The sequence below is a fragment of the Lagenorhynchus albirostris genome, chromosome 5 (genome assembly GCF_949774975.1).
Source record: "Lagenorhynchus albirostris chromosome 5, mLagAlb1.1, whole genome shotgun sequence".
NCBI classification, from domain to species: Eukaryota; Metazoa; Chordata; class Mammalia; order Artiodactyla; family Delphinidae; genus Lagenorhynchus; species Lagenorhynchus albirostris.
The window spans coordinates 115326458-115350836 of NC_083099.1; positions in this window are offsets into that span (position 1 = coordinate 115326458).

Here is a 24379-nt window from a genome sequence, read left to right on the forward strand (position 1 = left end):
TGAAGAAACGGTACCTGTCCATGTCAAAAAAATCTATGTAGATGTCAAGGTCATACCCTTGCAAATTAAAGGTTCATCCTTTCTATGGAAAGAAAATGGCTATCAAATAAACTGACTAATTTAAAAAGCATAACTTTAAAATGTCAGCGCTACATAGCAAAATCTTCATCAAATGTTTATGAAATAAAACATAAGTCTAAGAGAATTTAATTTTCAGATTTTAGGTAGGCGGCATTTAAATCCAAATACATTTTTTACATTAGTTATTAAAACTGTTGTATTTTCTTCACTTACTTAGTATACATCTCCAAATATTTGAACTTGCATACTTTTGACACAGGAACTGGGTTAGGTCTTTGCTTTTCTAAGTACTCTAACTTTTTTAAAGATAACAATTGAGAAAAAAATTGTGAACAGACATTTAAAGGCCAGATCAAGAGCTCTATCAAAACTTCTCCCCCCGCTTTGAAAAAAATCTGGTTTTATTTATAGTGCTACACTAGATTGGCTATAAAAAAGAGGTTTTTCTTTTGAGGGAAGCAGAGGAATGGTTGAGTACATCCTGCATCTGGCACTGGTGATCTTGGAAACACATGGAACTGGTGTCCAATTACCCTTCTTCCACTTTCTGGGGTTATCACACGATCCATTCTTCTCTCCTGACAAACACATGGAAGACAGGGCTCTGTTCATGAATGTCCACTGTCCTGGCTTGGAATAATTAGAATGTAATAAGCACCAGCTAGAAATACTGTATTTTTCCTTTCTATACTGTATATGGTAGAGCATGTACTTCTAAGAAATATATATATTACTAAAGACCTTGAGATGACCCTAAATACACAGAGAAATTTAGGTTAATGTAATAATGATTCTTTCCACCACTTACACACTGCTGGAGGAAAATTTGCTGTTCTCAAACAAATTTAGAGAGAATAACTGAATTGATTAAGACAAAGTAAATTTCTCCTAAAACTGAATTTTTGGTGGGGGGAGAGTGTCTGTTGACATATATATATATATATATTTTTTGTCTAAACTTAAGTTGGGAATTGTTAATGTTCATAGTAAAAATGGCAAAACAAGAGTATGAGTACCAAATATAAGATCTTAGCCCATTATTTCACAATGTTGAGAACATAGCAATTGACATATAATGAAGTTGATTTTATGTGTGTTAAATTTCTACTAAGTATTACCTATAAATTTTATGCACCTTCTTAAGTAAGGTGCTTTACAATTATAATTTAATACTTATTTTATTTTATTTATTTTATTTTATTTTTTTAGCGTTATGCGGGCCTCTCACTGTTGTGGCCTCTCCCGTTGCGGAGTATAGGCTCCGGACGCGCAGGCTCAGCGGCCATGGCTCACGGGCCTAGCCGCTCCGTGGCATGTGGGATCTTCCTGGACCGGGGCACGAACCCGTGTCCCCTGCATCGGCAGGCGGACTCTCAACCACTGCACCACCAGGGAAGCCCTAATACTTATTTTAGATGAATTTTTAAAATCATTTTTAAAACTGTAGCAGGGAATGATTTTTCAGTGTGCTTATTACTGATGTCAGTATCATACCCTCTGTTTTGCTCTTTTAAGAAGATGAGCTTCCTATGCCTTAGACATTTTCATGGATAAACTTTCCAGGCCTCATACAAATCATCAAAAAACGCGTCGGGATGTTCCAAAGTTTTACAAAATTGCTGAAACTCTCTTTAATGTAAGTTAAAGCCAGCATTTTTGTGAAGGCAGCTGTTTCCTGATGTTGTTATGCAGTTACACAAGAATATAATTAGCATTTGTAATGTGTATCTAAATTTCAATCTTATTCCAATTACTGATAGATCCATCATAAATATGAAGTGAAAATGAAAATTGTTTGCATATGGTTTATGTATATATGCAAACTAGGTTCTCAGATTTCGAACACTTTGTCCATCATATTTTTAGACCCATCTATAACTAAAAGACCTGAAAGGACTCTAGGAGTAGAATGCTTAGTTTTCACATGTAGTAGTGACAGCTGTCCACACTGTGGACTAAGTATAATTTAGCACCCCTGCCTCACTCATCAATGATATAGTGACTTACAGAAAGAGGTCAAGATTTGACTTCTGCATATTTCAAAATTTAGAGCTTAAGAAATAATATTTTAAATGTACCCAGAAATTCCCTAAAAGTTTAAAAAATTTTCCTGAATATTCTCAAGTATTTATCATCCAAATCATTAGGCTCAAGTTCTAGAAAAATTTAAGGTTGAAGCTGCTTTTACTATTTTGACTGGAAAGATCTTTTTGTTCAGTTTTGCTGGTAGATACAGCAGTTTAATTCCTCGTATTTAAAGACAGACAATATTAAATGACATAACAATATTCTCCAGGTAGAAATATTGATGTCTTACCCTCAGAAATTGACAGTATACATAATGCTTATAGTAGGGAATAATAGTTTCGATGTAGGTGAAAAGTTAGGAATGGACCTTCTAGAGATAGAGGAGACAGTCCACTCTCTAAATATACCAAATTGGCAGCAACATTGCAATTAAAGCACTGAGCTCCCAGGGGCGGATCAGGTACAGGATTCCAACCAGAGATGAGGCCTCCCCTATGTGGTTATGATGGATTAGAAGGCAAGTCAAGCTGTCCTAGGGGCAAAAGGAAAGATTCTTCTTGTTCCTAAGTACAAAAGTTCAAGGGAGCAAGAGATGCAGTTTGGCCAAAATGAGGAATCCATACAGCAGTCTGGGGAGAATTCAAGCTACTTAATAACATTTTATTCCAAATCAGAAAATAAAATACCCAAAAAGCAAACAAACTCGAATAAATGAAAACTCTTCTCAAACAGGAACATAACACCTATTCTTAAGTGCTCTATGATGTAATCATCTTTTGAAATTATTTTAGCTATTCTGAGCATGATATTGCAGACTCCCAAGAACTTGAGTTTTTAAGAACCCAAAGAAAGTGATTTTTCCTTTTCTGAAGATTCCTACTAATTCTCAAAGCTGTTTTTAAAACACTATTACATAAACATGTAGTTGGCCCTAATAAATAGATTCACCCAATAATCACTAAAGAAATTATATAGGGCTTCCCTGGTGGCGCAGTGGTTGAGAGTCCACCTGCCGATGCAGGGGACACGGGTTCGTGCCCCGGTCCGGGAAGATCCCACATGCCGCGGAGCAGCTAGGCCCGTGAGCCATGGCCGCTGGGCCTGCGCGTCCGGAGCCTGTGCTCCGCAATAGGAGAGGCCGCAACAGTGAGAGGCCTGCGTAACGCAAAAAAAAAAAAAAAAAAAAAAAAGGAATTATATAGCACGGGGCTATAAAAAATATATGCTCTGATAAAGGTTAATGGATAATGAATATATCATAAGTTAATTTTAATAATTATAAATACAATAGAAATATATGTTTTGGGCACCAAACATACAATGCTCTAACCCCTGTTTGAACTATCACAAATTTCAAATTCGTTGAAAATTTATTTGGGTACAATGCATTTTGATTAGGGAAAAATATCAAGTGGATATTTTTCATACTACCAAGAGCACATATTTATTTTACTTGAGAGATTTGTTTAGTAAATGTATTTTTTATGTTTACTTTTTAGAGCTAAATAGTATCAGGGCCAACACATTAGAAAATTTAATTGGTCACCAAGATATTTCAAGAAGAGAAGAGATGGGGACTTCCCTGGTGGCACAGTGGTTAAGACTCCACCTGCCAATGCAGGGGACATGAGTTAGAGCCCTAGTCCAGGAAGATCCCACGTGTCACAGAGCAACTAAGCCCATGTGCCACAACTACTGAGCCTGCACACCACAACTACTGAAGCCCATGCACCTACAGCCCGTGATCCGCAACAAGAGAAGCCACCGCAATGAGAAGCCTGCGCACCGCAATGAAGAGTAGTCCCCGCTTGCCACAACTAGAGAAAGCCTGCTCACAGCAACGAAGACCCAATGCACTCAAAAATAAAAATAAATTTATGTAAAAAAGAAGAGAATAAATAAAAGAGAAGGAAGATAAAAATGACGTGTAGGAAATGGAAAAAATGAACGAAGAATAAAAAATATTTTTCTATGGCAGGGATACTGCAATTTGGAGCTAAAAGTCTATTTTTTCACTTTCAGAGTTTTAATTTTTACTAGCAACCTCATTATGAAAAGAATTAACATAATATTTTTAATATAATTCTAAAAGGACAAAAAACAAAACTAAGTTAAGTAAAAGAAAACTATCCCAATTCTTCCACACAATTGCAATTCCATTTGTTTTGGCTGAACTGAAAAAACTGGGTTTCTCTGAGTTAATTCAGTTGGATTAAGTCCACCCTGTCAAATGATTCAGAAAAAAATTAAGTGACTAGAGTTAGATGAGCATGTTTTCTCCAGAAACTCTGACTCTGATGTACTGGGAAAAGTTTTCATATCTATGAACAAGACTAAAATTGACGAGAAGCACTTTTAGTTAGTAAGCAATTCAGAAGGCTAAACTATTCAAATGCAAACTAGCTATGATAATTTACTATGACTACTTCAGCACAAATCATAAAATATTTCATTCGCAGAGATCTCTTTCATAAGACAACACTGCTAATGGCAGGCCAAACATAGTAGTATAAATAGATCTGTCTTTTAAGACACCATGCATCATTCTTTAATTGGAAGAAAATTATATAGTAATAATTGGAGATTACATTACCTACAAAAATACATCAAAACAGTAATATTCCTTATTTTGACATAACAATCCAAGATAGTAAGATATACTAAATCACAGGCATCTATGATTTAAACAGGCATTTATTAGTTTAAGAAGACAACAGATCTACAGAAATATCAATTTCCTAGGTAATTCAATTATCACATTTTTGATCCACAGAGATGAAATTTCGAAATATCAAAACATGCCAAAAACATATCTGTATATGAAAAGCCTAATGGAATCTGAAATGCATTGAATTAGCAAGTTGTTATGCAAGTATGGTAATAAGTTTAGTGAAAGAGGAGAAAGGGATTTTTCTCCTGAGACATAATGGATGCACTATTCCCTAAATAACAAAGTATAGACCAAGACCTCTAAAAGAAAAACCACTGCTCAAGGGAATTCTTTACTAATCTCTACTGTTGAAAAATTTAACTTTTTTCATATCAGTTAGACAGAACCCTTTATCTACTTGTAGGTTCATATACTGGGATAATTACTTAATTTTTGCTTATAAAAATGAGCTAGTTGAAAGAGTTCATGAGGAACGAATCAGTATGTTCAGTTAGACATTATTATGATTTTGAGCGATTTTTTCTTTCCTATCTTTAAGGTTACCTTGATTATCCTTCTCCTCTCAAATGATATAGAAATGAATTCATGCATGCAAGTGTCTGGTCAAACTGTGAAAGCATTGCAAAAATAAATCAAAGGATAATGTTTATTACATATTTTCAAAAAGGCAGCCAAATTTTAAAATTTAATTAACAAAACTGTCAGATCTACCTAGGGATGGGACAGAGTCCAGTGTTTTAATTAGAGGAGATGATCTTAGACAGAAACCAGAACAGTTACCTTTTGAGGTAGGAGGTTGGTCATAGTATACAGGTAAAGAGGAAGGTAGGTTGAAGAGCTGTTGGGGCATGTGGAAATTCTCTAATTGTTTATATTTCTTCAATGAATTAACAAGCAAAATAACCAGCTTCGAGAAGGAGGGAAGAGGAGCTCATATAGGTTTGAGGAGACTGGGAAAGTTTCGAAATATTCATCTTGTAAAGAGAGAAAATGAATTGGCTCAAGAAATGGAGGAGGAGTTTTTGGCTCCATTGGAGGTAATTGGTCATGAATCTAAAATGTGTCAAGCCAGTCTGATTGTGTGTTTCTCTCCAACTATGCAGGTGAAGACTAAGTGAAGAATTTAGCAAGAGTTGTGTTTTTGCCAGATGAGTAGGGCAGATGAAAGAAAATTTGGTAAACCAGGAGAGGATGTATTTGAGGGACTGATTACTATGTTAGAGAAGGAAATTTCAGTCAAGTAAGGAGAGAATTGAAGGCAGTTTGGAGTGTCAGACAACGAATTGAAAACCTGAAAGAACTGGAATTTTTGCTTTCATCTGGGCTGTAGATGGAGTGTACAGGACAGATAGAAAATGACAGCTAAGAGTAGACTGCTTGACTTGAGATTATGGTGATGACTATAGGCAGAGAGGACAAGAGGTCAAAATAACTGGAGTCAGAGTCCAAGAAACCAGAATGCTACAGTGGAGGATGTATCGTGCTTGTAGAAAGCCGTATCGCAGAGATTCAAGATAGCCATAAATGATCTTGGTGAAGTTGCCTAGGAGCACAGATCTTTGTGTATGGTTGGTCCTCCTCCCTTTTGTGGTCTCCACCCAGGGACTGGGGGACTAAACCAGAGACTGAAGCAGAGTTCTCCATGTCCTACAAAACATTTCCCACCTCTGTATCCCTTTTAAAAATGCCAATATTTATAGCTTCACTGTCACACTCTTCCTAAAAATCTATCATGTCTGATCATATCCATGTCACCAGAAGCTCAGCTCCCAGATCATCTTCCAACACAGAGACTTTCATCCTTATATGCACATTCTATAAATTCACCAACTCTTTTACCTCTCCTGACCCCCAGTCCCTTCTATTGCACTCTCTGGAACTCATGCCCCCCCCCCCCAACCATCACCCAAATCCTTCGGGGTCATCACCTTCTTCTCTGAATGTTACAGAACTAAAATAGCAATTTCTGGTGAGAATATTGCTTCTGCTGATACCCTGCTAAGTGGAGGAAATTTCATCTCCCACAAACTTCTTTCTTGAGCTCAAGGTGCTTTAGATGGTGTCCCCAGTGAGATCTGGACCATTATTTCTCCTCTTCCTCCCCAATTTCTTTTAGTTTTATGAAGCCTATACCATTAAATCCAACCATCCAGCAACAGTTGTTTTGGTCATGCTGGGACCTTTCTGTCATTCTCTTAGTGTCTTAAAATACTATCAACTGGAGCCTACTCAAACACTCTCCCTCCCTCCAACACCACTCCTGTCATAATTCTCGCATTTTAATATCCATATCAACTCAAGAAGAGGTGAAACAACCAACAGACCTACAATCACAGAAAACACCAAAAAGGAGTCAGCTATCCAATCCTAAAAGATGTTAAGTTCTAATGGTTTTACTTTGATCTTTATTAAAAATCAAAACTAATGATTCCTAAGTTATTTAAACTGGACCAGAGCATAGAAAAATATAGAGATCTCTCCAACTTAGTCTACAAAATAGTAGATTCTTAATAACAAATATTAGCACAAAGGAAATCTATTGTTCAATATTATGAAGATTACTCATGTGAATTAAGAAGATAAGTATAAAATTCTAAACGAAGTGCTAGCAAATAAAGTCCAGAGATGTTAAAAAATATATCATGAGGTATATAAAGGTGGCTAAATATTAGGAGTTATATACATTTCATCAGTCATATTAATGAGTAAAAAGTGAAAAAATAAACCATGAGACTTTGACTGATGTCAAGAAAAGCATTTGATAACATTCAAAACCCATTCCAGACTTTCAAAATTGCTTAGCAAACTTGGAAAAGAAAGGGTTGCCTTGATCTGATAAAGAATATCCATCAGAAACCTTCAGCAAACATCATACTTAATAGTAAAGTATTAGAAATAATTACCACTAAGGTGAGCAATGAGATAAGGATGCTACTGTCACTGACTTACCAGTGCAAGGAATAAATAAGACAGGCAAGTGGTAAAAAGAAACACACAGCATTGTTATTGTTTAATGATAGTTTCTGCTTAGATAACACAAAATAATTAATGAAAAAAATATTTTACTGAAATTGGTTGGAGTGTCCAGTAAGTGGCAGAGTTATAAGGACAGTATAGAAAAAGTAATATTATAAATGATCATACAAATATGATAGAAAATATTTAGTTCACTATAGCAACAAAAGTAAATATGAAATAACTAGAAATCATCCTAACATATTTCCAAGCCCTATATCAAAACCATGGGAAAGGCTAGTCTAGAACAAAAAAAGGACCAACTCTTAAGAAAACTTACTCATGATGGGGGCAAAACACCCACGATAGTCCCACTTTAAAACGATTTAGTGTAATAGTGGTTTTCACCTGATGTTAGGTAATAAAGTGTAGTGCTGAATCCTGTAGACTCTGGAAACAGAAAACACTGGCTTCAGATCCTGACTGTACAAGGTACTAAGCATGTTTGTTGATTTCATTCTTCTGAGCCTCAATATGCTTAAAAAAAAAGGATGGCAATAATATCTATCTTTATTAGACTGTACTTAGAATTGAGATGTGTATAACTTTCTTGGTGCAATGTCTAGCATGTGTTAATAGTTCAGTAACCCACCATCATATTTCTCATGGTTTCTTACAATATCTTCCTGACTGGTCTCTCTGTTGCTTCCTTCAGCTCCTTCGGTTCCCAACGCAGAGTGATCCTGTCAAATAGTAATTCAGATGATGATAATCTTTGACTCAGCATCCTTAAATGACTTCCTATTGTAGGCAGAGTAAAAGCAAAGCCCTTACAGTGGCCTAAATGGCCCTTTTTTTATTCAGTCCCTTGTTCCTTCTCTTCTACTCCACTCCCACTTCTTTCTCAGGGAACCGGAATCTGTCGTTCCCTCTGCTTGGAGCACTCTGCCCTAAGTTTGCTACCTCAGCTCCTTCGTCTCCTTCCTCAAATGTCGTCCTTTGGTAGACAGACTCCCTGAACATCCTATCTAAAATTGAAAAACAAAACAAAACAAAACCCAAAACCCTCACTCTGATCACTCCCTTTTCCCTTTTCCTTTTAAAATTATTTTCCATTACCACTATGTAGTATTATAGTTTACAAAAGTGTCTTTTGTTGTCTTCCCTACTAAAGTGTAATCTGCAAGGGGACAGGGATTTTCACCTATTTTCTTTTTCCCCAGTACCTAGAACAGTGCATGGCACACAATATATACTCAATAAATATTTGTTGCATGATTATAATTGTTATTATTATAACAATAACACTATTAAATGGAGTTACTGATTTTATTTCCATGTGTTAATATGCTGACTATAAAATATTAAAAGTTTGGGCCTCCCTGGTGGCGCAGTGGTTGAGAGTCCGCCTGCCGATGCAGGGGACACGGGTTCGTGCCCCGGTCCGGGAGGATCCCACATGCCGCAGAGCGGCTGGGCCCATGAGCCATGGCCGCTGAGCCTGCGCGTCTGGAGCCTGTGCTCCGTAACGGGAGAGGCCACAACAGTGAGAGGCCCGCGTACCGCAAAAAAAAAAAAAAAAAAAAAAAAAAAAAAATTAAAAGTTTTCATTGTATTTCATCAGCATATTTTAAGTGATTTTTTTTCGTTTTGCTCCCTGTAGTTCCTACTACAGGAACGCTACCTTCTAATTGTAGTGGTCCTTGATTATCTTGGTCTATGATTTTGTTAATATCCCACATAGGTCTCTCCCAAATATCTTTTGATATCCATTTCTTTAGGAGCCTGTACCATAACAAGCTACAAATCTTTTTTAAAAATGCCTCATTTCAAATATCTTTCCCATGAGTTACTTTGAGACCAAATTCCAAGACTGAAAAAACCTGCCACAGTGCCTACACGGAACAAGTGAGCCAGTCCAATCTCAGTCAGCAGTTTGGCTCAGTAAAGGCTTCTATCACTGTAAATACGAATCAGATTCTCAACACCTAGCATCCGTCAAACCTTGGGGGCACAGCTAGGATTTGGAGAAGCTCATAGGAAGTTGTGTAGGCCTGGCTCCAACAGAGGAGCCACTGAAGTGTATAAACAGTGTGAAGAATGAATAAAAATGATGAAGAACTTTCTCAAAATTCTGACCAAACAATATGTCAACTTTTGAGGGGATTACAAGATCCAGGAAAAACTGGCTTTTATGTTAAAGGTTATTAGTCAACAGATAATATTTTCTGGAGGAAGTCTGAACTAAAGAGGCTCCACAGAGATTAGAGGATTTTAAACATGACACACATGTGAACATTCACACCAGAAATGAGCCAATAAATCAGCTTCCTTACCTCTTACTGGAACTGATTAAAAACTAGAGCCAAAGTCCTCCAGTGGTGTGAGATAATCAAAGGCATTTTTTTAGAGTGATGTGTAGATGGTGATTTATAAACTGTAAAGATTGCCATGTCATTTGGTAAACAAAACCTAGATAACACAATTCTTCCCATATATTGCTTCAGTTATAATCCTGATGGAGTACATGTATTAGTTTGGTTGAAGTTATAAAATTTTATCTAATTCATAATTATTTTAATTAGATTTTTTTTTTTTTTTTTTTTTTTTTTTTGCGGTACGCGGGCCTCTCACTGTTGTGGCCTCTCCCGCTGCGGAGCACAGGCTCCGGACGCGCAGGCTCAGCGGCCACGGCCCATGGGCCCAGCTGCTCCGCGGCACGCGGGATCCTCCCGGACCGGGGCACGAACCCGCGCCCCCTGCATCGGCAGGCGGACTCCCAACCACTGTGCCACCAGGGAAGCCCTAATTAGATTTTCATACCCATTTTCTGATTAGGATATTAGAAAATCAGTGTTAACTCTGGTTCTACTGATGTTCACCATCATAATACTTAACTAGATTCACCTACAAGCTTTTGTTTGGGATCTTACTATCCAGTAACCATACTATTTTGATTTGAATGTAGGTAAAGTCAACAAAATATTTTGAATTCCCTAGTGTCAGAGGAATATAAATTTATAGTTATAGACTTTTAGATACAATTGATTGTTAGAACTTCCAACACTCAAGATTTGATCTAACCCTTAGGTAAATAATACTTTATCCCTCAAATTACTCACTAGTTCCATCTTATACAGTTAGTAATTGGAGTGGGAGTACCTAATACGGCTTCCTGAGGTTTGACAAATAAATGCACCAGATAGAAAGCATGCACTTGAGTTTACCCATAATTTGACTGCAGGGGAATATTGGTGCTGGAATCCAGGTTTCCTTGAACCAGAGTATCTCAGAAAAGATTTTGTAGAGAACTGGGTTTATTGGTTTTAGTAGCAGAATAGTTCTTAATGCAGCAATACTAGCAATCTCAATGTAATAACCCAAGCTTCTTTCACTGAAGTGTGGAGATGGGTGGAGAAAGCAGAGGGTTAAGACCATCCCATCACCATTCCAACACCATGTGCCACTGTGTTGTCTCTGACACCTCCATTACACCTTTGGGCTCAGTTGAGGCTACTTTGAGAAAAGGTTCTAACTCCTTTAAAAATTCATTTTTAATTTCATTTATTTTATTTTAAATTATTGCCAAGTGGTAAGAACAAGTGGGTGTGGCAGCTTAATGCCCTTATTTATTATTTAAATTAATTTTATTGGAGTAAAGTTGATTTACAGTGTTGTGTTAGTTTGTGCTGTATAGCAAAGGGAATCAGTTATATATATATATATATATATATATATATATATATACACATATATCTACTCTTTTTTAGATTCTATTCCCATATAGGCCATTACAGAGTATTGAGTAGAGTTCCCTGTGCTATGCAGTAGGTTCTTATTAGTTATCTATTTTATATATAGTAGTGTGTATATGTCAATCCCAATCTCCCAATTTATCCCTCCCGCCCCCTGTTTCCCCCTTGGTTACCATAAGTTTGTTTTCTACATCTGTGACTGTATTTCTGTTTTGTAAATAGGGTCATTTGTACCATTTTTTAGATTCCACAGATATGTGATATCATATGATATTTGTTTCTCTAACTTACTTCAAACTGGAAAAAGCAGAGAAGCCTCGAAGCCAGGTGATTCCCTAGGATCACATGGCTAATTTTTAGACTGAAATCTAGTCCAGTGCTTTTCTTACTACATCAATCCTTAAAAAAATGCTTCCTGAAGCAAAGGCAGAGCAACCTCACTAGTACTCAAAGAGTGCACATTAAAAAATAAAATGTCATACCTTTCTTTTTAAAGAGATAATTTTGAAGGAAACACTACTACTTAAAACCCATCAGCCATTACAGATAGTTGTTCCTTAAGAAAACCTTAGTACACCTTCCAAGACCTAGACGAGTACTGCCCAATAAAACGTCCTATGATATTTCTGCTCTGTCCAATATGGTCGCTACAAGCCACGTGTGGTTATGAAGCATTTCAAATGTGCTTCTTACATGTGACTGAGGAATGAAATACTTAATTTTAATTAGTTTACATTTAAGTAGCCACATGTGGCTGGGGGCCACCATGTCAGACAGCCCAGGCCTAGTACCTTCCTTCCTCTCTAGTCTCACCTTTCACCACACCCTCACCTACCGCTTTTTATGGCCTGTCCATATTACATTTCAGTTTTATGAACTCACCTGCTCTCTCCTGACTTCTAAATGTTTAGTTAGTACCACTCCCTAATTCCTCACTTCCCTTTTACTTGCTAACTTCTATTCACCTTTTGTATTTGATGAAATGAAGCTTTCCTTAAGAAGCTGTCTTAATTCTCTAACCCTCTTCTCCCTTAACCCCATATTTACAGCATCCACCTAAGGTAGACAGCATTTAACCTACATTAGGGCAATTATATTTTTACTATCCCTTTCCGCCTATGAGATTTTAAGAGTCTCTATGGAAAAAAACTGTGTTAGCCACAAGCACATGACTTGCCACATGTATTTTGAACAAATTAATACAGGAATGAATAAATGAATATTGAAATGTCTGCTTAAATGTTTTAATTATACTTCTGAAAGTTAGGCAGAAGAAAATGGATGCAACATGGAGAACTATTGTCATCTCTCAAGCAGAATAATGACAAACTCCACATTTAAGTCCAACAGTAGTGTGATGAACTGATTAGATGGAATAGTGTTTAGAAATCCATTTCAATAGTCAGCACTGATGTGATGACGGTTTGGACTAGAGTCATTTAAGCGATCATGGAAAAGAAGGTGTGTGTCTAAAAGACATGTTGAGAATTGGGTTGAATAGAAATGGAAGGAAACTGAGTAACCAGAAACAATTCAATGTGCCTTTCGTAAGAAATACAGAGAATAGCAATAAAAAACAAAGACATTACGTTTAGGAGCTAAATAAAACTTTGGGTGATGCACTATAAAAATGATGATGGGCTAGTAAATTCTGAGGAATGTCAAAGTGTGAAATGTCTAAGCTGCACAAGCAATTGATAATACGTGACTATTGAGAGTGTATTGGGACAATCAGGCTGAAAGTTGTAGATATTAGAGCCATATGATTGGTTGGGCTTTTGATGGAAATCAGTGTTGGAAGAAAAAACTGAATAAGTAAGTATTTAAATACATCCAAGTTAAGAGACAAAAGGAAGTGGGAATGCCAGTAGACTATTCAGAAGTATACAAAAATCAAAAGGTAAGAGTTTTAAGGAGAGGGAGCATAGTTAAAAATATTGACTTCCCAAGAGAAACTGAATTGGAAAGACATGAAAAAAATGAAATTTGGATAGAAAAAGTCTTAGGGGATGTTCTTTGAGACAGCTGTCATTCTTATGCCGTGTATAAAAGTGCAAAGAAGAAATATTGACATTCCATACTTCTCAAGTGGCCAGAGGACTGTGCTCCAGATATAAGACCATAAATTCAGAGACAGGGCTTACTATTCTTTATTGTGTTGGGGACCAGGAATTTTTTTTATCTTTATTTTTTTAAAGAGATGGAAGGCTGAGGTCTGCTAAAAGTTTACCCCTTCAAACTTAATATAAATAGTTTTGAAGAAGTATTTGTCATTGGTTTTACAAAACCTTGGGTGCTTAAATAAAAAGGATCCATCATCTACAGGGTCTATATAAGAATTTTTTTGTAATAGGTTATTCTCTTAGCCCTTAGGGCATAGACACACAAAAACTTGTGTGCTAATACCATATTAGGTATTAGTATTCCTATACTAATACTATAGTATTCCTACATTAGGAAGTGCTCCTCCAAGGAAGTCACAATGAGGGAAAAAGGAAAGGGGGGAGAGCAAAAACATGGAGGCGCTTTGCCAACTCCTTACACTTTGCATCAAGCACAATTTTGCCCTTTTTAAGAGGCAGCATGAACTACTACATCTCAGTCTACCTTGGGGTAAAGAAAGGAGAAAAATGCATCTGTCATTTTCCATTTCAATTGTCACAGGTTTGCTTCATGGCTATTATTAACACACCCTCCCCGGACCCAAACACACACACTGCTAGGTTGCATGCAAACATCTCTAATGTGTCCCATGATATCTCATGTCTCAGAAGCAATAAGAAAGCATCAGGGAGGAAGGCTAAATGTACCATGTGGGAATGAAGCAAGATGCAGTCATGTTGGCCAATGCAAAGTAGGTAGTTACAGTATCTGGAGTGATATAGTGTCCAGTGGTCTCAGAAAGATCCTGCTAAGAGGTTCTAAGATGGCACTAAGAGGTATCTGATATAGTTCACAAGTACCAGCCACTTTATTCTGTCTTCTCTGGCCTTTGCACTCAAGGGTGGTTTGCATACAGCCTCTAATTTGAGTTCTATTTTTGTGATGGGGTAATTATAGACAGTGAATGTACAAGTGTGTGAACACTGATATTTTTAGATAATACACATCCTGGGATAGTTTGAGTAGGAATGGTGGTCTGACTCACTTATTAACTCTAATATTGATGAATTATGGTGATTTGCATACCAGCTTTATTTCTGTATAGTTTGACCGTTGAAATCCTATAGTCTCTAGACAAATCTTTTTTATATTTGTTTGATAAAAAATGTACTTCATCAACCTGACGTGGCCTTTTGCCTTTTTGAGCTAGCAAAATTTCATGAATGCCCCAGACTCAATTCAAAAGTCACCTTTTCTCTAAAGATGATATTGTATATTGAAGCTTACTAAAGCTTAAGTTCTTAAAGTCCCTTTTTAAGGAAAAAAATGAATACAGTCAAAATTACCCATAAAAATTATTCAAATCACCCACTAGGAACAGTATTAAATATATACAAATACATACATATATCTATGTATATAGTTTGTTTATACAAACCAAATGGAATCCACTAGGTGTTGGCTAGTCAGTATTTTCTGTGTGGTTCCAAGTCTCAAGAAAGCCTTAAAATCAGTCACGCATTTCTTCTATCATTTTTGCTCTTGAGTTTCAGGTTTACTTATATCAATTGTTTATTTAATAGAATTAAATTAGGTGTTTGACTCAACTCCATTGACCCAGACCTTCTCAAAAAGATGTTATCTCTTCTCTGTGCTTTTATTTCACCCTCTTTATGCCATTGGCAGGAAGTTTATCATATTTATCATTTCTATTTGGGGAGATGTGACAGTGAGGCATTCCCTACAGCCATCTCCCATTTGGATATAATGTTTTTGTGTTCCTAGATAGGCAATGATATTAGAATTAAAACTAGGAAAGATTAACATAGAATATAATAGGAAAGTATTATGAATAATAACATGAAAAAACTGCAACAGCTCTACATTTCTAGTAATTTGCTAAGTAAAAATCCATTCCCTTGATTTGATCTTTTAGTTGTAGACAACTTGTTCCTGGATCACAAAGCTGAGAACCGAAGCTATCAGAGGTCATGGTCTTAAGGGAGGCCTGTTTGGTACATCCTGATTTGACATACCAGCTGTCCTTCTGGAAAGGCTTCTCTGCTACAGTTCTCTACAGCCGTAACAGCATTGTGGTTGGTTCTTCCCAGAGCCATCCACCCTACTAGAAAGTGAGTTCCATGAAAACAGGGATTCTCTTATCTTTGTATCCCTGATGTCCAACACAGTTTAGCTGGTAATAGGTTCTCAAAAATGTTTGAAGACACAATAACAAAAAAGAACTTTTAATTTTGCATGTTTCCACATAAAATCTTATCAATTCTTACAATTCTTTTAAAATATATTATATTAGATTAAATTTCATTAACTGACAATGGAGATAATTTGTACTTACTCTGTATTTGTAATTGTTATATTTTAAGACAGAATAATGATGAATTGAAACTTAATTCCTAATCAGAAGGTTTTATCTATCATTAAAAAATATGTGCCACTTAGATGATTCATAATGTTGTTTATGGCCATACTAAGCAAGAAGACATCATTAAATCCCCTACCGTGCTCATACAGAGGGTTGATAAATGTTTATTAATTATTATGGATGTGCTAAAGTTAACAAAAGACAATATATACTGGCTCATTTAAAATCAGCTGGTGTCTAGCTCTAAAGCTGAATTCTTCTCATTGCATTGCTCCATAGCCTGAATATAGCTTCAACTTGAATAATTAAATCCAAGACTCTCTTAAGCAGAACTCTCTAATGTAATCTTGAAAGAGAACATTGTTGAACAACAAGTTCCATCACAAACTCTACACTGAATATTTTTAACAATCTTAGGAAACCATTGGTTTGATAATAGCTACTCTTTGGACACCAGAATTTAATTAGGCAATCTAGTATTAGACACCAGATAAAGTAAATGGACAGTTAGCAACCTTAGATCATATGGCATGAAATAAATCATAATACAAGACTTCTTCCATTTACTGTCATCTACAGTGTGATACTAAATTGGTTTGAGATAAATGGTTTCTATCATATGCCTCTGTTCAGGATAAAAACCAGAAAATGATACTATTAATATACTGAAGTCACCTCATTATTCAGGAAGATTAGAATAAAGAACTGAGATAACAGGTCTGTAGATTGTTTTCCTAGCATATTAGAGGGCTTTGCTAATGACTACAAAGTTTAGGATCATTTATATAAATCACAAAATGTGAACATGATAGTGGTGTAAAGTGATTAGAAATATGTTTCAATAATATTTTAAGATTTCTTACATACTTATAATAGTTTTCCTCTTGCGAGCCAATGAAGTAATGAATTTGGCGTTGTAGACTTACACAATAAATTTAAAAACAATATACAAGAAATTTTCAATGATGATTTTAATTCAGCCATTTATATTTATATGTATTATGGAGTAAATTATACATATGATAAATTACACATGTGATCTTTCATGATTCTAGGCAATTATTTCAGGAAGACTGAATTGTTTCCTTTGAACTCATTATAATATGGCTGATAAAGGCTTTATAAAATTTAGAGCAACCCTAAGATAAGTAATCTAATGGGTGATGATAATATTTTTGATTGGGATTATGTAAACAAAAGAGGCCATTCTCCTTCCTGTAGGCAGAACTCCAGGTTAATATCCTTTTACAGATATGAGTTTCCCTAACACGGACAAAACAAATTGATATTGGAAACCAATTAAGACTGTGAACCCAACCCTGTTTGAAGTATCATGTTTAAGAGTCATTCATCATCAAAATTCTCCTTCATTGGCAGAGTAGCCTAGAGCTTCTATGCAAGAGTTGAGTTTCTAGTGTAATACAACTTTAGTTTCCTAGCATAGAAAGAATAAATTTCTTTCAAATTCATAGATGGCAGAAAAATTTAACAATTAATAAATGCAGTAAATAATTGTGAATAAATTAATACAAGTAACTTATTTTCCCAGAAAGGTCTTAATAAGTTTTGAAAATCATATAATCATACCTTATTTTAAAATTTATATCAGAATTATTTTTCCTAATTTTATTTTTTGTTACTTGAAGGTATTTTTTGCTTAGCATGTTATAGGTAACAGATGCTGAAAGTGCTAAAAATACGAATGCTATTTTCAAGGAAAACAAATGCAAAATGTTTTTAAAAGCTATTTTGATACTCTGTTTGAAATATAGGGTGGCTGGCAGCAGCAAAGGTGAGGGCGGTGTTGTGGAGGGAAAAGTGAGTTATTTGTGAGGGAGGAGTGATGATATTGTATTTTCAAATGTACTGAAGATTAACTTTGTATCTGGAGGTAAAATCCAGGCAGAAAAATGAAGCTATGTAACCTCATAGGTTATGATAATTCTGATTTTGAATGTGATAGACTACCAGCCCATGTATTTCACCTCTACAAGAATTTGTATTGTTAATTCCATGATTATTTTTAAAATTTTATCGACGTACAGTTGATTTACAATGTTGTGTTAGTTACTGTTGTACAGCAAAGTGACTTAGTTATACATATATATGTATATTCTTTTTCATATTCTTTTCCATTATGGTTTATCACAGGATACTGAATATAGTTTCCTGTGCTATACAGTAGGACCTTGTTGTTTATATACATCCTATATATACTAGTTTGCATCTGCTAATCCCAAGCTTCCAGTCTTTCCCTCCCCACTCTCCTTCCCCCTTGGCAACCACAAGTCTGTTCTCTATGTCTGTGAGTTTGTTTCTGTTTCGTAGATAGGTTCATTTGTGTTGTATTTTAGATTCCACATATAAATGATATCATATGGTATTTGTCTTTCTCTTTGTGACTTACTCTGCTTGTTTTTAGAAGCGTTTCTAACTAACAGCAACAGCAATAACAAAACCCAAACCTACAACCAACAAATCAAAACAAAACAAAATAAATATTGCCCACGAAGAAAACCAACCTGCCACACAACAAATGCCCTGGTAATCCTGCTAAGTCAAACCAAATAGTAATTACAAGGGTGGGCATGAAAACCAGCAGAGTTATGTTTGATCACACATCAGGCCTTGCCTCCATGCTTTCTGCCGTATTCAGGGCCATAATCATAGTGCCCCATTTAGATGCCACATCTGGGTCAAAAGACATATTCAGAGATCCAAATAAGCACTCTGAGTAGGAGCAAACTACTGACCTATGAACATCTTTATTTGCATGTTGATTTTTATTCAACATGTAATTTATTCTGATTTGAAATGGTAGATACATAGTCTGTAGTTCTAGAATAATTTTGCAGCAGGATATTTCTAATATTGACATTATTCCAATCTGACATACTCCTGAAATTTCTGAAAGTGGCACATGGGAAGTAAGTGGTCAAACATGTAGCAGATGAGGCTCAGAAACAGAAAAGTCTCTTTTAGGCAGAAGTCTATTGCAACGATGCTTTTCTCATTTTAAAATGCAAGAATTAAGCTGGGATGAAGTGAGAGAGTAGCATTGACATATATGCACTACCAAATGTAAAATAGACAGCTAGTGGGAAGCAGCTGCATGGCACAGGGAGATCAGCTCGGTGCTTTGTGTCTCCCTAGAGGGGTGGGATAGGGAGGGTGGGAGGGAGACGCAAGAGGGAGGGGATATGGGGATATACGTATGCATATAGCTGATTCACTTTGTTATACAGCAGAAACTAACACACCAGTGTAAAGCAATTATACTCCAATAAAGATATTAAAATAAATAAATAAATAAAATGCAAGAACTAGAGTATTTCTAAGAACCCTGAACACTTGAAGATTCAGTGACTCTACATGTTTTTATACATACTTCAGATATCAGATTTTAAAACATAGGAATAAATTTATATTCTTTGGTTTTAATATCCTAGAGACTAAGGATCATTAGGCATGTCTTAGAGCCTGGTCTCAAGTTTTAAGAATTAGCTCTTGGATAATTCTATATGCTCCAATCCAATTTAATAACAGAGAGAGAGAGATACAGAGCACTGTGTTTAATTGTAGAAAATGATTGCCAATGACTACTTTCTGAGGTCTGGGAAGCCATTGGAAAGATCAAACAGTACACAAAACTAGGTACAGTGTGTTGTAATTAAGCATCACAGCTAATGGCCCTCAAACAAAACTCTGCTGGAAGACACAGTGATTAGAGACACCTGCAGGTTAATAATTAGAAGCATCTGAGCACAGAAGCAATTAATATAGGGAAACTCTCCCAGGAAAAAGGCTGAGCAGTAAACAAAATAAAGTTCTTTTCAAATTCCCATTTTAAAAAGCCTGTGTTAATAAAGTGTCACCAAGACCAAACTTTTAAGAATGCATTAAAGTACTTATATTTAGTTTGTTCTGTAGCATATCTTTTAAATTCACTGTACGCATAGATGTTTTCTTTCAATGTAATCAGAAATGATTGTTTTTCTCCATTTACCAAGTGAGTATCAAACAATTAGAAAGTCTTCAGTATCGGGTATGATAACCAGTAGTAATGATTTGCTAGGCAAAACAAAGACCACCAACATTGAATTTATATCTAAATTTCTAGAATTTTTTAAATGAAAGCCTCCAAAAACCTATTTTTTTCAAATTAAAACCATACTAACATGTCAAGTAAACTATCTGTAAGTGAAAATGTTCAAAATTTTAAAGTGTGAAACTGCTTCCATCTTATATAGGAACATTAGATCATTTCAGCACAGCAAGATCTTTTATATTTAATAAGTACTTTTGGTACACACCAAAATATGTTCGGCTGGCATACATTCCGCTATTTAGTGCTGATCACATTTTGCTCTTTATTGTGTGTATGTATATGCATTTTATATTTCAAAATTTTGTTCATTTTAGCCATGTTAAACACATAATGTTCAATTAGGTCCCACTGTTCATTTTCTGTTCCAAGCTGATTGCAAAAGTAGATGTTTTGAGGGTATGTAGCAAAGGCTAATGTATTCCTAAACAAAATGGAAAAATGATAAACCAGGAAAAAAAGAGACATTAAAGGACATTAAAGGACTGTTCTGGCCATGTGACCTAATCATTAAAAAACACTTCCAAGGGAAAAAAAATCTCAAACATTACAGAAATACAGATTCATGAATTATGTATAGTCATAAAGGCCCTTGGAAAACATGTAAAATTCAAGCCTTAAATCATTACTTTGAGAACTACTTCCATTATTTTTCTTTGTCTTATAAAGAATAATTTGCATCAGAATCCCAATACATTTATATCCTACAGCAAAATTTACTTGGTCAAATATGAAGGGTATCATATCCCATTTTCAATTTGTTTTTGATTTCATCTTTTTACTAGTATTATCTTTTGTTCATGAGGCAGATGTTGAACAGTTTAGAACACAATGGTTCAGATTTCTGTTAATTATAATCCAAGTCAACTATGAATAAACAATGTAGACAGTACAGATGCTATAAAATATTAGCTTTACTATTGGTATCACAGAATCATTATTATTAAACAACTGTTTAGATACCCCTCAGATACAGCCCATATAAGGTTTGTTCTATTACCACAGCTCTGGCTTCTCGAATGCATTCGTTAGTCTTAATCTTCTAGATTTGAAATAACGTCAGAGACCTTTAAAGATGCATTCTGTTCGCTAGGTTTATTCTAATGCTACATCTTTTTTATTGTTGTTTAAATTTGATTTTTTTTTCTCTTCTTATTTTTTCCAAGGAAGATGTTACAATTACTGGAATTGTTTAGATTTTCCCCACTGTCACCGTTCTCTAGCACTTTCATACTCAAAGTGATGTTCTACGGGACTCATCTGGGAGCTGGTTAAAATGCAGATTCTTAGATCTCTACCCCAGACCTACTAAATCAGAAGTTTCACTTTAACAAGATTCTAGGTGATCCAAACCCACATTAAAGTTTTAGAAGCATTGTAGAAGGCACCACATAGACACACGCATACACCTCGGAGATATTGTGGGTTTGGTTGCAGACCACAGCAATAAAGCAAATATCACAATAAATCAAGTCATACAAATTTTTTGTTTCCCAGTGCATGTAAAAGTTATGTTTACACTACACTGTAGTCTATAATGTGTAACAGCATCGTGTCTGAAAAAGTATACTCCTTAATTAAAAAGTGTTGCTAAAACATGCTAACAATCATCTGAGCCTTCAGTGAGTCATATCTTTTTGCTAGTGGAGGGTCTTGCCTTGATGCTGAAGGCTGTTGACTGATCAGGTAGAGGTTGCTGAAGATTGAGGTGGCTGTGATAATTTCTTAAAGTAAGACAATAATGAAGTCTCCTGCATGGAATGACTCTTCCTTTCATGAAAATTTTCCCTGGGACATGCATTGCTGTTTGATAGCATTTTACCCCCAGTAGGGCTTCTTTCAAAACTGGAGTCCATGCTCTCAAACTCTGTTGCTGCTTTATCAACTCAGTTTATGTAATGTTCTAAATCCTTTGTTGTCATTTCAACAGTCTTTACAGCATCTTTACCAGGAGTAGATTTCATCTCAAGAAACCACTTTCTTTGCTCATCCATAAGAAGCAACTCATTCATTAAAGTTTTATCATGAGATTGTAGCAATTGTCACATCTTCAGACTCCGCTTCTAATTCTAGTTCTCCTGCTATTTCCACCACATCTGCAGTTACTTTCTCTACTAAAGTCTTGATCCCTCAAAGTCATCTGGAGGGTTGGAATCAAATTCTTCCAAACTCCTGTTAATGTTGTCGTTTGGACCATTTCCCATGTTTCATGAATGTTTTCAATGGTGTTTAGAATGGTGAATCCTTTCCAGAAGGTTTTCAATTTACTTTGCACAGATCCAACAGAGGCATCAATATCTACTGTAGCTGTAGTCTTATGAAATGTACTTCTTAAATAATAAGACTTGGAAAATCAAAATTACTCCTTGATCCACAGGCTGTAGAATGGATATTGTGTTAGCAGGCATGAAAACAACATTAATCTTGTGTACATTTCCATCAGAACTCTTGTGTGATCAGGTGCCCTGTCAATGAGCACTCATATTTTCAAAAGAATCTTTTTTTCTGAGCAGTGTGTCCCAACAGTGGGCTTCAAATATTCAGTAAACCATGTTGCAAATAGATGTGCTGTCATCCAGTCTTTGTTGTTCCATTTTTAGAGCACTGGCAGAACAGATTTAGCATAATTCTTAAGAGACCTAGAATTTTTGGAATGGTTAGTGAGCACCGGCTTCAACTTCAAGTCACCATGTGCATTAGGCCCTAACAGGAGAGTCAGCCTGTCCTTTGAAGCTTGGAAGCCAGGCATTGACTTCTCCTCTCTAGCTATGAAAGTCCTAGATGGCATCTTCTTCCAATATAAGGCTGTTCCATCAACACTGAAAAATCTATTGTTTAGAGCAGCCATTTTCATTCATTATCGTAGCTAGATCATCTGGATAACTTGCTACAGCTTCTACGTCAACACTTGCTGCTTCACCTTGCAGGTTTATGTTATGGATACGGCTTCTTTCCTTAAAACTCATGAGCCAACCTCTGCTAGCTTCAAACTTTTCTTCTGCAGCTTTTCACCTCTCTCAGCCTTTGCAGAATTGAAAAGAGTTAGGGCCTTGTTCTGGATTAGGCTTTGGCTTAAGGGAAGGTTGTGGCTGGTTTGATCTTTTATCCAGACCAGTAAAATTTTCTCCTAACCATCAATAAGTCTGTTTTGTTTTCTTATTATCCATGTATTCAGTGGAGTAGTAATTTCAATCTTCTTCAAGAATTTTTCCTTTGCATTCACAACTTGGTTAACTGTTTGGAACAAGAGGCCAAGCTTTCAGCCGATCCTGATTTTCAATGCTAAGCTTAATCATTTCTAGCTTTTCATTTAAAGTGAGAGATTGTGACTCTTCCTTTCACTTGAACGTTCAGAGGCCATTGTAGGATTATTAATTGGCCTAATTTCAATATTATGTCTCAGGAAATAGGGAGGCCTGAGGAGAGCTGTAGAGACAGGGGAACAGCTGGTAGGCCAAGCACTCAGAACACACACATTTATTGATTAAGTTCACCATCTTATACAGGCACGATTTGTGGTGCCCTAAAACAATTACAATAGTAACATTAAAGACTACTGATCACAGATTAACACAGCAAATATAATAACAATGAAAAAGTTTGAAATATTGTGAGAATTGCTGAAATGTGACAGAGAGACACAAAGTGCAAATGCTGTTGGAAAAATGGTACCAATAGACTTGCCGGACATAGCCCTGCCACAAACCTTCAATTTATAAAAAACAACATCTGGGAAGCACAGTAAAACAAGGTGTGCCTGTACTGGTTTGAAAATGAAGACATGATTTGTCTCCTCTCTCCTGCACATTTCCTTTGACTGCACTTTCAGTATAAAAGGGTCAAGTAGAAATGGCACTGAAATTCAATAAAGCAATGGAAGTTTACATAAAAGTAGAACTAGAGGAATCACCTGATGGATCTTTTGCTGAATAAATCTTGTGGCTTGGTTCAATTGAAATTTACATTTTAAACGAATTAGCTTTACATTTAAGAATATTATTAAATTATTCCCCCTCACATTTTTATTATTCCAGCTTAATATTTTAATTCTTTCAAAAAGTATTTGAAACCATAACCACATTTCTTTTTCAACTTTATTTCTATTTTTATAGTGTCTGTGGGTATCTGGATAAGCACAGGATGCTTATGTACAGGATGAAGTCCTAGACTCCTTCCCCAATTACAAGAGGTTTCTTCTCCCCGATGAATAAGTGATAAAAGAAAATAGAGGTGGTTGGCAAAATTTTACTTGGCAATCTTGGTTTACAATTTTTAATATTGGTCTTAGCTCAGATTTT